At 44.8% G+C, this 17,043-nt stretch overlaps 1 long non-coding RNA gene across 1 annotated transcript; it reads left to right on the forward strand.

Moving 5' to 3' along the window:
- Positions 1-10,398: 10,398 nt before the first annotated feature.
- Positions 10,399-14,722, forward strand: LOC148144179 (uncharacterized). The gene is made up of 3 exons (XR_015751423.1): positions 10,399-10,443; positions 11,566-11,622; positions 14,029-14,722. It is a non-coding gene; the product is annotated as an uncharacterized LOC148144179 (long non-coding RNA).
- The last annotated feature ends 2,321 nt before the right edge of the window (positions 14,723-17,043 follow it).

Consider the following 17,043-nt stretch of genomic DNA (forward strand, 5'->3'; position numbering starts at 1 on the left):
GAGGTGAGGGAGAATTTTAAAAGGCATTTGGATGGGTACATGAAAAGGAAGGGCTTTGAGGGATATGAGCCACATGCAGGCAAATTGGATTAGGTTGATTTAGGATATCTGTTTGGCCGGACAAGTTGGACCAAATGTGCTGTTTCCGTGTTGTATGACTCTAATCTTTGGTGAAAGCAGAAGTGTGATTGTGAAGGCTGGAGTTTCAGAGCAGCTTTCAAAGATGTTTTGCCCTTAATGGGAACAGAAGAAGTTACAATGAAATCTTGCATTTGTGAGACAGCAACTGAATGAGTTGCATCCAGGATTTTGGTGGAAAGTGGGAATTCATTGCACTGTGGGGATGAAGCTCTACCTATTGAGTAATTTCTGCTGGTGAATGAAACCAGGCCTCAAGATTAGGAGGAGTAAATTTAGGACAGAGATGAGGAGGAACTGCTTTTCCTGGAGAGTAGTGAATCTTTGGAATTCTCTGCCCAAAGAACCAGTGGAGGCAGCTTCATTAAGTATATTCAAGACACAGTTGGATGGGTTTTTGCAATGGTAGGGGAATTAAGGGTAGTTGGGATAATACAGGGAGGAGGAGCTGAGAGAATGGATAGATCAGCCATGATCTTAATGAATGCCGGAGCGGCTGGATGGGCCAAATGGCCTATTCCTGCTTCTATTACTCCGAAACTATAACCCTGTATTTCCCATGGCTAACCCACCTAACCTGCACGTCCCTGGACATTATGGCCAATCCAAATCAAGGCCAGTGAGTAATGTAGTGATGTGGAAAATGAACATCAGAGAACAATTGAAAGGGACAAGAAGAGTAAATGTACCAGCAATCAAAACTAGATTCTAAAGATCACAAAAATTGAAACTAAAAATGGTGTGTCTGAATGTGTGCTGCATTGTAACAAAAGTGAATGAATTGACTACATACATTGAAGTGAATAATTGCGATCTGACACTCCTACAGAGACATGGCTTTAGGATGACAAGGATTGGATCCTGAATATTGAGGGTGTCCTCAAATGGGAAGTTAGGTAAAGGTGGAGGGTTGGCACTGCTAATCAAAGCACTGATCACAGGGTAGTCTGGTGTCAGCTCAGATTTCAGGTCCTGATTTCTCTGTCCTCTGTTGATCTCCCTGTTCCCTTCTACACCTTCTGGAACAATAAAACATTCAGTCAATCAAACCCCAACCCACAATCTCCCAGCCTGTCAACCATCCAGGCACAGTGTAGTCACAGCAGGGAATCACACAAGAAAAATGAAACCAAATTTGAAATAAATAGGTGCTTGTGTTTAATGTTTGTTCATTAGCAAGTAAACCAGAAATAGGGCTCTCCCAGGATTCTTATACTGCCCTATTTGAGGAATTCTCTTCCCCCTTATATCTAACTATTAGTACCCAGCTATGATTTACAACAATACTTACACCAACAGAAGTAAGGCATCTGTTCTCAAATAGGTAGAGACATACAGGATGGAAATAGACATTTTCTCTCTCTCATGACCGCACCGCACTACACTTCACTTGCAGAGCTGGGCTAAAATGTCACTTTTTGTTATAAAACTTTAAGTTCTCTTGAGAAGGTGCCTTACAGGTAGTTCTGGGATTTGCATGTTAATGATGCCTACAACCCCATTGAAAAGATGAAAGACTGAACAATCCAGGTTTGTTCAACATGTCATTTCAATGACATGGACATTGTCATGTTTTTCCATAAATTCTATGTCTTATGACCTTATTCTCGACAACCACCTAATGAAGGAGCAGCGCTCCAAATGCTAGTGCTTCCAAACACACCTGTTGGTCTCCAACCTGGTGTTGTGATTTTTAACTTTATCCTTTTTAGGGGGGGATTTGCAATACAAAATTATCCATAGTGTGTAGGGATGTGCAGGTTAGGATGGATTGGCAGTTCTAAATTACCCATAGTGCCCAGGGATGTGCAGGTTAGGTGCATTAGTCAGGAGCGTTAGTATTGTTAGAAACATGTTTAATAAAATTTAGACGAGACCACCAAAACTGGAAACAAGATAATTTATCCTACGATCTTGCAAGAAAGGGCATCAAATGCAGAAGCAAATGAGCAAATTAGAACTTAGGTTAATGTACAGTTATACCCTTTGAGCTGAGTGAGGGCATCTCTCCAGACTCCTAATTACCCAATCTCTCTTACTGTACCAGACCACTGCCCAGGTGCACTCCACCCTTATTACTTCCCCCTTCCCCAGGTTGGCAACCTTCCTTTCTGTAAATGCTGACACATACATTTATTTTGTCAAGATCTGGGCGGCACGGTAGCACAGTGGTTAGCACTGCTGCTTCACAGTGCCAGAGACCTGGGTTCAATTCCCGCTTCAGGCGACTCTCTGTGTGGAGTTTGCACATTCTCCCCGTGTCTGCGTGGGTTTCCTCCGGGTGCTCCGGTTTCCTCCCACAATCCAAAAAAATGTGCAGGGGTTAGGTAAATTGGCCATGCTAAATTACCCGTAGTGTTAGGTGAAGGGGTAAATGTAGGAGAATGGGTCTGGGTGGGTTACGCTTCGGTGGGTCGGTGTGGACTTGTTGGGCCGAAGGGCCTGTTTCCACGCTGTAAGTAATCTAATCTGGTTTAACATTTTGAATCAATTCTGCTGGTACATTCCACCCTCGGACATTTCATTAACTTGTATCGTTTTGTATAGCTCAAACATTTCGGTTATCTCAGCTTTTTGCTGAAAGCATAACTTTAAAAAAAGAACTTTTTGTTATAGTAATTACACACCAAAGTTAGCATTTAATTAACCACAATTATACACTGAAAAGTCCCTAAATACCTGCTGTACTCCTTTTCTGTATGCTTTTTCTATATCTGCAAAAACGTACTTTACCCATTTCTAACAATTCCCCCATTTCTTTTCTTAACCATTTGTTGTTTTTGCAATCTTATGTTCTGCCCTCTTTTCACCCTATGGTGTCAAGGTTCACAATCTAGTCATTTCTGACCTTCTAAGTTTGTACCATTATTGGTTGTTGTCCTCACAAAGACATTACCAGCTTAGTCATTATTCATTTTATCACATTAAACCGTATCAGTAAACCTACAATTATTAGTAGCTCATAAATGCCTAAATTCACTAACCGTTTTCCCACCCGGTCAATCTCCAGTTACCCCATCCCCATCCTTCATCTTTTCGGAGTTCATCTTCAATTTCTCTATTTACTATTTCCACCTTATCTTCCACTATGGAAGAGATGTCTGGGATGAAGGTGCAGCATTCTTTACCAATCAGAGCACAGGTTCCCCCTTTTTCGGCCAAAAGATAGTCTAAAGCCATTCGATTCTGTAAAGCTGTCAGTCTTGTGGCAATCATTTCAGTGGTTATGGCCGATATTTGGGATTGAGTTTCTCCCATCGCGCCGGTGGTATCATTAATTAAATTTTCAAGGGCAACCGCTATTTCTGTATTTTCACCCCTGCCCTTGTAGTGCCGTATTGGGAGTAGTGTCCACAGTAGACGGTCTCCTTCTGAGACCTCTCTGGTCTTGCGTCTTATCCCCCCCTCCTTTCTCAGGTTGGGCTCATGCTTTTCTATTCGGAGGTGAGGGACTATATAAGCGAGGTAACAGCAGCCACTCCAACCTTTCTGGTTTTGGGGAAGTGTTTCGTCAACTTCATAACATGACACATTTGATCACACGAACATATTTTTCCCCGGGAATAAATGGATAGGCCTTCAGACCGCATACCCAATATGTTCCGTTTAATATTTGGGGAGTGGTCGTGGCAGTGGCTTGACTGGTGTGGACACAAGATGATTTTCCCAGTTGGAAAGGTGCAGCATCATTCTGATTACAGAAACAGGTGGTATTTACTGCTCCTTTGGTGGGGAAATTCTAAGACTATCAATAGCGCCCTGATGCTTTGGAGCTGGCCTTGGGAACCATCCCGCAAAGCTATATTTGCTTCTTTCAAACCTCCACTTTGTATTATTTGAACCCACATCAAAGTATTGTACATCGTATACTTCTTTTTTAGTGAGCGGTATTACCGAGGTGGGGATCCCAGATTCGCCATGGTGTGGGACCTCTGCACAGACCCAACAGTCGGCAAGTCCCTTTTGTTTAGCATAATTCTGGCACAGCGTAGTGAAGTGATTTTTCCCACTTCCTTGAATAGTTAGTACTACTAACATTACAATACTCTACCAGTATCTACCCATCTCTGAACTCTGCCTACCGTCCTGTCTTAACATTTTAGGTGTCACACAGCCCCTACAATCAATAACAATATATATATATATATCAGCAAACGTTAAAAGAGTCTTTTGTCTCCGTTCATTCTTTCTTTCTTAACTTTCAGAGGGTTGTCTGTAGGATGAGCGTGCCACTCCACCTTTGGGGCATTCACAGGACCTTTAACGTGAGTGTGATGACTCCACCCTTTCTCAGCAGTCCGAATAGCTGTTTCACTAGTCAGGAGGGTTAGGAATGGTCCCTCCCAGCTCGGGTGCAGTTTGGTATCTTTCCAGGTCATGATTAGGACCCAATCACCCGGGTGTATTCGATGTACTGCAAACTCGAGTGGCAGTGTCTGTACCAACAGGCCTTTATTCCTAAGAATAGACAAAGAAGAGCCGAGCGCCACAATACAGTTCGTTAAAAACTTATCATTGAACTCTGACCAGCCGTTAGGCAGTCTTTCAGCCTCGATAATGCTTCCCTCTATCCTGTCTACTACAGTATATTCATTGTGCTTTTTACCCTCAATCATCCGGGAGGACCCGTCGATAAACAACCGAGCTCCCGCATGCAACGGTACGTCTCTTAAGTTCATTCGCACTTTAGTCTGATATTCAGTAATATCAAAGCAGTCATGTTCTGGATTGACAGGGGCCACCCCCCTCTCTCCGCCACAGAAATGCAGCTGGATTCAAGCAACTGTCTGTGACTAACACAAGGTCATCCTGTTCTATTAAGATTGTCTCATATTTCAAGATCCTAGAGTCTGTGAGCCATTGTCCTGCATTCTGATTTAAGAATTCTTTGCCTTTTACTCCAGGAACCTTGAGACCTTTGTTAGTTAATTTAACACCGCTAGGTCTAAAGCTTAGGGATGATCGTGCTGCTCCCGTATCCACTAAGAACACTGTTTCCTCTCCTTCAGGTCCCACCTTTAAATTTATCAAGGGTTCCCGGTGGGTCACAGGAGGAGGGAACCCCTGACTCCCCTAATCTTCATCAAAAATCATCAATGATACCGCTTCTCTTTGTCATCCGAACCTTGGACATTGTCTTTTAAAATGTCCTGTTTTTCCGCAGTAATAACATCCTGCCAGTTGCTTCCTTCCCCTACCATCTGCTCTCTGTCTCTCTTGTCCTCCTCTGTTCTCTGATTCTAACTTTCTCGTCGTAATTTCTTCAACTGCTACAACCATTATTTTAGCTTTTTGTTTTTGTTTCTCCACTTCCCTTCTCACACACACTTTCTGTGCCTCATATAACAGATCTTCTATCTGTTTTTCACTCCAGCCTTCTAATTTCTGTAATTTCTTTTGTATGTCCGGCCATGATTTAGTTACAAATTGGACCTTTAAAGGTCCCTGTGCTACCGGATCATTGGGATTCATTCCCGAATATTTTCTACAGGCTTCTTTTAATCCCTGTAAAAAGGCTGATGGGGCTTCCTCCTTTTCCTGTCTTACTTCAAAAGCTTTAAAAGAATTCTGAGATTTAGGTGCTGCTTCTTTAACACCCAAAATGACCATTTCTCGAAAGTCCCTCATTTTTCCTCTATCGTGTTCATCCATACCCTTCCAATGGGGGTCCACATTGGGGAATTTGTTTTTGGCTGGTATCACTCCCTCACCCACCGGATCTCTCTTTTCCATTCCCTCAGAGTAGCTCTTCTAATCATGCCCCTTTCTTCTCCTGACCGTACCTGATGTGGGGTGCTGACTACTAAGGCTCCCCTAAAGGTAAGTTTCCGACTCTCCTCTACCAATAAGGCTATTGCTACCACTGCCTGCACACACTCTGGCCAGTAATGTAGCTTTCCATTCTTTAATTAACAATGAATTAATGCAGTCATGTTTTAAATTAACCATGAATCAATAAGACAGGTCACTGAGAATGTATGAAGGAATCCTGCCAATTAATATTGATTCAGGCTAACACAATTGAATTATTATAAATATTAATTATTAATTATATATATTATATAATTCAGGATGGAAACACAACCAAGTGATTAAAACATTTTTAAAACTGTAATCGCGCAGTTCTGTTTGTTTACCAGTCACTTGTGACTTCTCGTTCTGTTTCTGTAATTGTTTTGCTCGAGCACATTCATTTTTAAGAACCTCAACAGATTCCATAACACCTTTTGCAGTTAATTCGATCCCCAATTTGGTGGCAATATCTCGTCATGAACGCAAATCTGATTCTTCATGCCTCTCACCACAAAACTGTTGCCATAATCCAATTAACTTTTGTTTTTGTTCCCACTCCCTTGGGCTTAAAATTTAAGGATGACCTTGCTGCCCCCGTCTCGACTAGGAAAACTACGTCCTCTTTGTAAGGTCCCACCTTTAAATTTATCAAGGGTTCCTGGTGGGTCCCCAGGGGCAGGAACTCCTGACACCCCTATTTTTCATCAAGGTTCATCAAGGTTCATCAACGACACTGCCTTTACTTCCTTTTTCGGATCTGGACACTCTCTCTTAAAGTGACCTGTCTTTCCACAGTAATAACATCCCGCCTGTGGGGATTTCCACTTTGATCCTTGATCCTTGTTCCTGTCTACCAGCCCCCTTAACATCTCCTCCCCGATCCTTTCTCCTCACTTTATTTTCAACATGCTGCCCGCCACCATTCCGGTTTCCTTATCCTTTTAGTTTTCTCCTTTTCTTTATTACCTCATTAACCGTGGCTTATCATTATTTTTGCCTTCTGTTTCTGCTTCTCATGTTACGTTACCAGATTAATTACTGAGCTGATTTAACCAACTGAACAGCTTTAGGGCCACCTCATGGCCATTCCTCATCACCCAATGTTTTGTTTAGACCTTGATTCTTTTCAAGAAATATTGCAATTTTTCTTGCTCCCTGTAATCTCAAATACAGGGAGCAAGAAATTGATGCTTGCTTTTCTTTAAAGCCTGTTCCTAACTATACATTTTGGAATCTTACTTGTAAATATATATTTATATATTATAAATTCACTTAGTCAGTGTTTAATATTCAAAATGCAAAATGCACACAGTTCCCAACTCTGAAATCCACCACAATCACCCGGTTCCAGTCCCCTGATTCAAATCCAAAACTAGTCCTCCCAAGTAGTCCTGATCAGTCATTGCTCAATTACAATGCTATAGGTCATGAAATAACCAGAGCTGCCTTAAAAGGATTTGTCGATTCAAATTAAAACTTCAACTGTCCTCCATAAATCGCTTTTATGTAAGGATAAAAGAGATTAGTTAGAAACTGATAGTAAAGCAGTTATGACCTGTAAAAAGAACAGTTTATTTCATAATCTTGCAAAATCCTTAACCTTAAAAGAAATCATGTTAAAATTTCCATAATAGAAATCAGATTCAAAACAATCCCCGGATCTCAAGCTCCAGGGAACATTCAATCACCAACAAACAAATGTGCATTCACACTGAATCATAAAGGGTTAAACTTTCTACGAGCTGTACAGCTCTTTTCTCTCACTCTCTCACTCTCTCACTCTCTCACTCTCTCACTCTCTCACTCTCTCACACTCTCACACTCTCACACTCTCACACTCTCACACTCTCACACTCTCACACTCTCACACAGACACTTTTTGAGTTTCCCGCAACAACTCCTCTAGCTTTTGAATATTTTTTCTGGACGTCTGGCCATAAGTTAGTTAGGAAGTGCACCCTCAGAAGCCCTTCAGCTACTCGCCCTTCTGACACGAAGCATAATCTGATTCCTCTTGACTTTAAGGCTGTTTTTCATTGACATTTTATCATTTTTTTTATCCTTTCCTCGCGTCCAGGATTGTACTTCCAATCTCTTAACATTTTTCCTAAAGGACTGTCCATTGGAATGTGTTCCTCGGACGTCCCTCTCATGTCCCCTTCGACACTTAAACAACTATTCTTGTTTCCCATTTTAATACTCGGCCGTTTCTTTATGTAATTTAGTTAACCTTACTGAGGTCCGGTGTCACCTTCTTCCACACCCACTTCAGGGTCCTAACCTTCACGTGGGGGATTTTCTCTCTTAACAACCGGTCTAAGGCTGGGTGATCGAATCAGGTAGACACCTTACTCATCAGATTAATCTAGCCAATTAAACACTTTATTTTGAAAGTTGCCAATTTCCCATACTTCTCGTACGTCCCGTACTTCTCGTACATCCCCGACCACCAAGGCAATACTTAAAGATCCCTTTTCTTACCTTGGTCTGTGCACAAGAGTTACCTGGTCGAATCCGCGCACCCTTATCCCACGGTAATACCTGGCAACCACTACCGTTGACTATCCCGGTCGCTTACCGACCGAACTTCCCGCCGCGTGTTTGTGCACCCTGTCCCGCAGCAATTCCCCGGATATATCCACCTGGCAACAGTGACAACTGCTACCTACCCTGGTTGATTGGGTTCGCCTAACCCGGTCGCCCAGAACCCCGGTTCCCTGGATACCCAGATATATCTGACTGGCAACAACTGCCGCTGCCGGCCACCCGGATATATCCACCTGGCAACAGTACCAACGGCCATCCACCCTGGCTGACCAGGTTCGCCTATTCCAGTCACCAGCACTCCGGTTCCCCGGATATATCCAACTGGCAGCAACTACCGCTGCCTACCCCGGTCGCCCGGATAAATCTTTTAAGACCTTTCTTACCCGGGTCTTGTGCACAGAAGAGTCACCCGACCGAACCTGCCGTGTCTGCCCATCTTGTTTTCAGGGTCTCTCAGTCCGGATCACGCTCTCCCAAAGCCGCTGCGGAAACAAGGGGAAACCAGAGATCCCGAAATCAGCAAGGTGCACCTTTTCCGTTTCTCCAAGAATGCCGAGCGACCGGAGTTTGGGATCCCAGAACGAGCCCCCAAATCTGTTAGAAACAAAATTCAATAAAATTTAGACGAGACCACCAAAACTGGAAACAAGACAATTTATTGCGAACTTGCAACTAAGGGCTTCAATTGCAGAAGCAAATGGGCAAATTAGAACTCAGGTTAGTGTACAGTTATACCCTTTGAGCTGAGTGAGGTCATCTCTCCAGACTCCTAATTACCCAATCTCTCTTACTGTGCCAGACCACTGCCCAGATGCACTCCACCCTTATTACTTCCCCCTTCCCCAGGTTGGCAACCTTCCTTTCTGTAAATGCTGACACATACATTTATTTTGTCGACAGTACATCAAGATCTGGTTTAACATTTTGTATCAATTCTGCTGGTACATTCCATCCTCGGACATTTCATTAACTTGTATCGTTTTGTATACCTTAAGCATTTTGATTATCTCAGCTTTTTGCTGAAAGCATAATTTTTAAAAAATAACTTTTTGTGATAATAATTACACACCAAAGTTAGTGTTTAATTAACCACAATTATACACTGAAACGTAAAGATACTCTTCCCTAAATACCTGTAGGGTTAATAGTTCTCTTGCTGTACCCCTTTTTTGTATGCTTTTTCTTTATCTGCAAAAACAACACTTTACCCCATTTCTAACAGACTATCATTAATTTCACAAGGGAACGGCTGTGAATGTTATCACTTGGTGTCCTGTTCACACAGATTCACCGATGCTGAGGCAAACGTTCTTAATTGCCTCACAACATCCTGTTATCACTTGGTGAGCCCAGGTGTGCCTATCTTTAAGTTCTCTCCTCTTTCTGAGCCTTCCTGCCTGTTTATTTTCTAGTGCAGTAAATGCATTCAATAATTGTGGGTGGCACGGTGGTACAGTGGTTAGCACTGCTGCCTCACAGCGCCGGAGACCCGGGTCCAATTCCCGCCTCAAGCGACTGACTGTGTGGAGTTTGCACGTTCTCCCCGTCTCTGCGTGGGTTTCCTCCGGGTGCTCTGGTTTACTCCCACAGTCTAAAGATGTGCAGGTCAGGTAAATTGCCCGTAGTGTTAAGTAAGGGGTAAATATAGGGGTATGGGTGGGTTGCGCTTCGGCGGGTCGGTGTGGACTTGTTGGGCTGAAGGGCCTGTTTCCACACTGTAATGTAATCTAATTCAGCATTACGTTTTAGTCTGAATGTTTAAAGATAAGTTTTAAGACTATATACTTTCTCACCCAGATGCCCACACCCTCATTCTTCCCTTTGATTGCACTGCGATCACTGAAAGAGAAGGCTAATCCAAACGAATGCCCTTCAAGGTGGTCCTGCCATCAACATCCTGCAGAACGGCACCACCATCTTCGCAGCTCATCTGGTCATATTTATCATCGCCATCGACACGTGTGGGTGAGCCATCGGATTGCAAAAGGAGCATCTTCTGGGGCAAATCTATATCACTAAGGGACCGCATAATCTTAGCAATTAAATACCTAACAATACCAATACCGACAAACAGACATAGCTAAATTGATAAGCCAATTGTACCATCAGCCCGATCTGCAGTTTCCCCAACTGGTCCCTTCAGTCATTCTGTCAAGGAATGCCTGGATCTCTTCTTATATCTCAGTAATATTGCCAGTGAGATCGGGAATGCCCATAGTGCATTTATCTTGGACAATGGTGCAGACCTCACCCTCCTGGGGGAGTATATAGTCTAAGGCATACTGATTCTGCACAGAGTAAAGACACAGGTCTGATAATCCCAGTTTACTCTGTTCCAGAGCCTCTTTTAGTCTTATTTCCTTGAATGATCAGGCCGCAAAAGAGGGAATTGCGGTTCTTTTAACTTGTCACTCCGGCCGATCCTTCCAACCCCAGGGTACTCTGGATTCCCCAGCCTATCGGGTGTCCTGTATTGTCACCCAGTCCCTTGGGATCCTTCCAGTTGGAGCAAGGTTGGCTGAGACCGACCGCTGCATCCTCCTCAGATGGAGGTTCCATAGACTTGTCCACTGGCCAGGACAAGGTACTGTTGTGGGAACAAGGGCTCTGATAGTGACCTTATGAGGGACATCTTTGCCATCCAGGACAAGGAAATTGGTAGCTTTACCTTAGCTGAAGAAATAATAGTCTGGTTTGGTGTATATTAGGGAGAGTTTGTCAAAATAGGTTACTGAAATGTTACAGCAGGGGGTCTGGTCAGGTCTACAGGAGTAAAGGGTCGACGTTTTGCAAGAGGAGTTGCTTGAGCGCTGTAAAAATGGGCCAAGTGACTCGAGCACTCGCACTGTATGGGAGACAATGGTCCTCAGAATGCTGTTCCCATTGGGCTCTCCCTTAGCTCTATTGTACATGGTCTTGGTGACAGTATCAGGTTCTGAAAAGAGAAAAGGCCTATAAATGCGCATGGGAAGGGTTCAGTTCCAGGAACATGTGCCACATAAGGCCTACTGTACGCCAGCCAGTGTTACACCAGCTGTTTGTATACACAGACCCGAGGTTATTGGAAAACGATATTTCTCTTCGCAGGGTCGGCAGTAGGAAGTCTGACGAATAGAATGGAATCGGGGACTGAGGACGGGGCAAGTAAGTCATCTCCCGATAGAGAGGAGTAACATATTACTACCTCTGGGGTGAAGAGCGTTCTGTGGGCCTGTATAAATACGTTGTTTGTGGATTGAGGAGTTTCCCCTATCAGGCTTCCCTTTTCTCAAGTCGGCCCGTCCTGCAAAATGGGATGGTGTTCCTGGGCATCCTTAAAATATTTACCATAATAACGGGGTTGATCATTTTTATCCTCACTAGGCTTGCGTCTGCAGGTAAAATCAAGAAAACATGGTAACGACATGGTAACTCCCACTGATTTCTACTGTCCAGATGGACCATCTGGTCTTTCTGATGTAAGAGTCCATTGCAATAATCAATCTTCATCACGTCAAAGGCGTCTGGTCCGGTGCACTGGACGACATCTCCTCAGCATGGGTGGTGGATAATCTCTGATCATTTCTGGTCACATCCATAGTTAGTGGCTTTCCCCATCAGGATGTTGTACGTGATCAGAAAGGTGAGGAGATAAGCGATCCCCCACATGTCCCTCCTCTTAGTTCAAGTACCTGTAATAAGATTAACATTAGAACAACAGCAAAATTCAAAACCCATCGACAATGGTGCAGTTGGACCCAAGCTGAGTGCCCAGTGACTTTGACCACCATAGGGGTGGGAAGTAAAACCTGGAAGGGGCCATCCCAACGAGGTTGGAGACCTTTGCCAGTCCAGGTCTTGACGAGCACGAACGAACCAGGCTCTACCCGTGACGAGGCTGAAAGGGAGGGTACATCGCTGTAGGCCGTACGCTCCTGGGAGTAAAAGGCACGCATAACACTAGTTAGAGCAAGAACATAACCAATCATTGCTTCGGTCATGTGGTGGAAGTGGACTCAGAAGGGAGTTGAATCGTTCCAAGGGGTATGGAGGCGGTGACCAGAGAGACTCTCAGCTGGAGACAGTCGTGTCTTGCTCGCAGACATGGATCGCATCTGGAATAAGGCCACAGGGATTAGCATAACCAGGAGAGGCCATACTCTGCCACTAATTTGGCAAGTTTAGTCTTGAGTCTGGTTAAAACATTCAACAAGGCCGGCCGTCTGAGGATGATAAGCACCATGCAGTTGCCGACAAATACAAAGCTGGGAACAGAGTTCTCCGTTAATATTACCTACAAAGTGTGGTCCATTGTCCGAGCCAATGCACGCAGGTATACTGAAGCGGGAATTATTTCCTTAAACAAAATTTTCATCACAGTCTCAGCAGTAGCATTAGGAGGAGGGTAGGATTCAATCCACTTCGAAAAGACATCAGCAATAAGCAAAACACATTTATAGCAACTCAACTCATTTCTCCAACTCAATGAAGTCCAGTTGAAGTGTCTCCAAGGGACCCTCCATCAAGGGAGTTCTCGTAGAGATACTTGAACTAAGAGGTGGAGGATCGTCTACCCACAAACCTGTTTGATCACGTCCAACATCCTGATCGGGAAAGCCACTGACTGAGTATCGATGCAATCCGGTACAATCTGAGATTATCCTGATGTCATATGGTGCACCAGATCAGACGCTTTCAACGTGGAGTCGCTTGAGCGATGGCGTGAGCTGCCAGAGGAAGTGGTGGGTGCTGTTACGATGACAAGTTAAAAGGCTCCTGGACGGTCATCTGAATATGAAGGGTTCAGTTGGGTCAGGGCCAAGTGATGGCAAATGCAACTGGAGTCATAGAGATGTACAGCACAGAAAGAGACCCTTCGGTCCAACTCGTCCTTGCTGACAAGATAGCCAACCCAATTTAGTCCCAGCTGCCAGCTCCCGCCCCAATAGGGGCCAAGTGATGGCAAACGTGACTAGATTAATTTAGGATATCTGGGCAGGTTGGGTCAAAGGGTCTGTTTCCGTGCTGTGTGACTCTAATTGTCTTCAGTGAAAGCAGAAGTGTGGTTATGAAGGCTGGACTTTCAGAGCATGTTCTGCCTGACTGGAAGCAGAAGAGTTTGACTGAAGTGTGTCAGTGTTAATGCCTTGATGTCTCATTTTGCTTCCACCTTCTCGGGGTCGATAACCATTTTGTGTCTGGTCCTTCCTCAAGAAGCTGCGTGGCAGGTTTACCCTGAATTGACACTTTTTTTTTGCTTCCCAAAATCAGACCTGCTCACTCTCAGCAGTATCCCAGTGTTGTGAAAGATATTAACTTTCAGTTGGAGGTATCCAAAATTCAGAGAGATGTCAGTCTTGATGTTTTTGCTTTTTCTGCCCCTGTAAGATCCTGAATCAGCACCTTCAGGGGAATTAGTTAGAGCGGAGTGAGAACAGAGGGGGAGAGAGAGTGGGATGGTGCTTTCAATTTTGTGGAACAACAAAAGAATATTCCACAGAAAGTAGAATTGCTTGTTCTGAATTTCTACCCTGCACTGATAGTGATGACTTTTGTAATCTCTTTTTGCAGAGTATTTGAACATCTGAAGATTGAAGTTTCAAAATCAACAGATGAAGGGCTTATGCCCGAAACATTGACTCTCCTGTTCCTCAGATGCTGCATGACCTGTTGTGCTTTTCCAGCGCCACATTTTTTGACTGACTCTCCAGTGTCTGCAGTCCTCACTTTGACGTCAATGTCTGACAGTCACTCAATCCATCGGGACCGCAACGATTTTTGACTGTGATTTCTGTGAGAGGGATCAATGCTTTTCGGTTCCTGTTTGAGGACGTTTTCAGTATCATTGGGACTGGACGAGAGCCCCCACTGTTGCAGCGCACTGTGTGTGGAGCCTGAAACAGTTATACAGCCTGGAAAGGGGATTTCACGGCAGGGAGGGGCTCTACATGTGTTTGTGTGCAGCTGAAGCTGTGGCCAAGGAGAAACCTGAGGAATCCTGCCCCGTGGAGGAACCGTGGAAGTGTGGCGACTGTGGGAAAGGTTTCCGTGTCCTGTCTGCCCTGGAGACTCATCGGCGCAGTCACACCGGGGAGAGGCCATTCCCTTTCACCCACTGCGGGAAGGCCTTCAGACATTTCTCCCAACTGTTGGCCCACCAGCGGGTCCACACGGGGGAGAGGCCTTCAGCTGCCCCAAGTGCGAAAAGGGCTTCAGCACATCTTCCACCCTGCTGAGGCATCAATGGATCCACACCGGGGAGAGGCCCTTCACCTGCTCTCAGTGCGGGAAGGGCTTCACCTACTCCTGCAACCAGCGGAATCACCACCGAGTTCACGTGCCATCGCAGGGGGATTGAAGGAGTGACGGCCGAGTGCCATTATTGATTGGATATCAACCCGGTTCTGGGGACTCCCGGGTTCGAATCCCCCCACGACAGATGGCAGAATTGGTATTCGGTCAGAAATGTGGAGTTCGGAATCTAACGATCAGACTGTTTCAGGGAGGGGGTGGTGCGGGGGAGAAAGCCCCCATCTGATTCACTCTCCCCCTTGTTAGGGAAGGGAACCGCCATTGTGGGAAAGGATTCACTCAGTCGTTCCAGCTGCATCCTTTACCCGGTCTGGCCTACACGTGACTCCAGACCCACAGCAGTCTGGTTGACTCTACACTGCCCCTTCCTGGCAAATGAGCGGGGCGAAACTTACTTGGAGACATGGTATGGGTTGAAATTGCTAAGTGAGGCAATACTTCCTCCGGGTTACGGCTGTACCAAGGATCCGATTACAAAGGGACAACTTGGTGCTGACCAATAGTAAAGACAGTGAGGGGGGTGGGACAGGGGAGGTGTGGTGTGTGCACTTTGACCTTGAGGTGCTCAAAAAGCAACTGCTTTTTCTCTGCCTTTTTCCTGGGTGGGGGGGATCTGAAGCTGTAACAAAGTTGGGTTGCAATAAAGGTTACCTGAACTTACCGCCGGGCTGACTCTCATTGAAAGCTTTGAGCTCCAAGAGGTTTTTGTTTTAAAGCTGCTCATTTCTAAGTTTAGAACATAGAACAAAGAACATAGAACAACACAGCGCACAACAGGCCCTTCGGCCCTCAATGTTGCGCCGACCTGTGAACTATTCTCAGTTCGTTCCCCTACACTATCCCAAAATCAACCATGCGCTTATCTAAGGAATGTTTAAATCTCCCTAATGTGGCTGAGTTGACTACCTTAGCAGGTAGGGCATTCCACACCCTTACCACTCTCTGCATAAAGAACTTGCCTCTGACATCTGTCTTAAATCTATCACCCCTCAATTTGTAGTTCTGCCCCCTCGTACAAGCTGATGTCACCATACTAGGAAAGAGTCTTTCACTGTCTACCCTATCTAATCCTCTGATCATCTTATATGTCTCTATCAAATCCCCTCTTAGCCTCCTTCTTTCCAATGAGAACGGACCCAAGTCTCTCAGCCTTTCCTCATAAGACCCTCCCTCCAGACCAGGCAACAACCTGGTAAATCTCCTCTGCACCGTTTCCAATGCTTCCCACATCCTTCCTGAAATATGGGGACCAGAACTATACACAATATTCCAAGTGTGGCCGCACCAGCGTTTTGTATAGTTGCAGCGTGATATTGCGGTTCCCCGGAACTCAATCCCTCTACGAATGAAACCTAACACACCGTATGCCTTCTTAACAGCACTATTCACCTGCGTGGCAACTTTCAGGAATCTATGCACATGGACTCCAAGATCACTGCCTTCCTGTTATTCTTCCCAAAGTGAACCACCTCACATTTAGCTGCATTGAACTCCATTTGCTACCTCTCAGCCCAATTTTGAGTTTATCCAAGTCCCCCTGCAACCTATAACATTCTTCCAAACTGTCCAGTACTCCACCGACTTTAGTGTCATCTGCAAATTTACTAATCCATCCACCTATGCCTGCGTCTAAGTCATTTATAAAAATGACAAACCGTAGTAGTCCCAAAACAGATCCTTGTGGCACACCACTAGTAACCAGACTCCAGGCTGAATATTTTGCATAAACCACCACTCGCTGCCTTATTTCAGAAAGCCACTTTCTAATCCAAACTGCTTAATCACCCTCAATCCCATGCCTCTGCATTTTCTCCAACAGCCTACCATGTGGAACCTTTACGGAGGTCCATGTACACCACGTCAACTGCCCTATCCTCATCTACATGCTTGGTCACCTTCTCAAAAAGCGCAATGAGGTTTGTGAGAAACGATCTGCCCTTGATGAAACCATGTTGACTATCTGAAATCAAATTGTTGCTTGCTAGATGATTTTAAATCCGATCTCTAATATTCCTTTCCAAAAGCTTTCCTTCAACAGAAGTAAGGCTCACTGGTCTATAATTACCTGGGTCATCTCTGCTGCCCTTCTTGAACAAGGGCACAACATTTGCAATCCTCCACTCTGGTACTAAACCTGTCGACAATGACGACTCAAATATCAAAGCCAAAGGTTCTGTGATCTCCTCCCTCGCTTCCCAGAGAAACCTCGGATAAATCCCATCTGGCCGAGGGCACTTGTCTACTTTCACTCCTTCTAGAATTGATAACACCTGT

The sequence above is a fragment of the Chiloscyllium plagiosum genome, unplaced genomic scaffold (genome assembly GCF_037043375.1).
Source record: "Chiloscyllium plagiosum isolate Xiang-an unplaced genomic scaffold, Cpla_swu_hap1 HiC_scaffold_27, whole genome shotgun sequence".
In the NCBI taxonomy this organism is placed as follows: Eukaryota; Metazoa; Chordata; class Chondrichthyes; order Orectolobiformes; family Hemiscylliidae; genus Chiloscyllium; species Chiloscyllium plagiosum.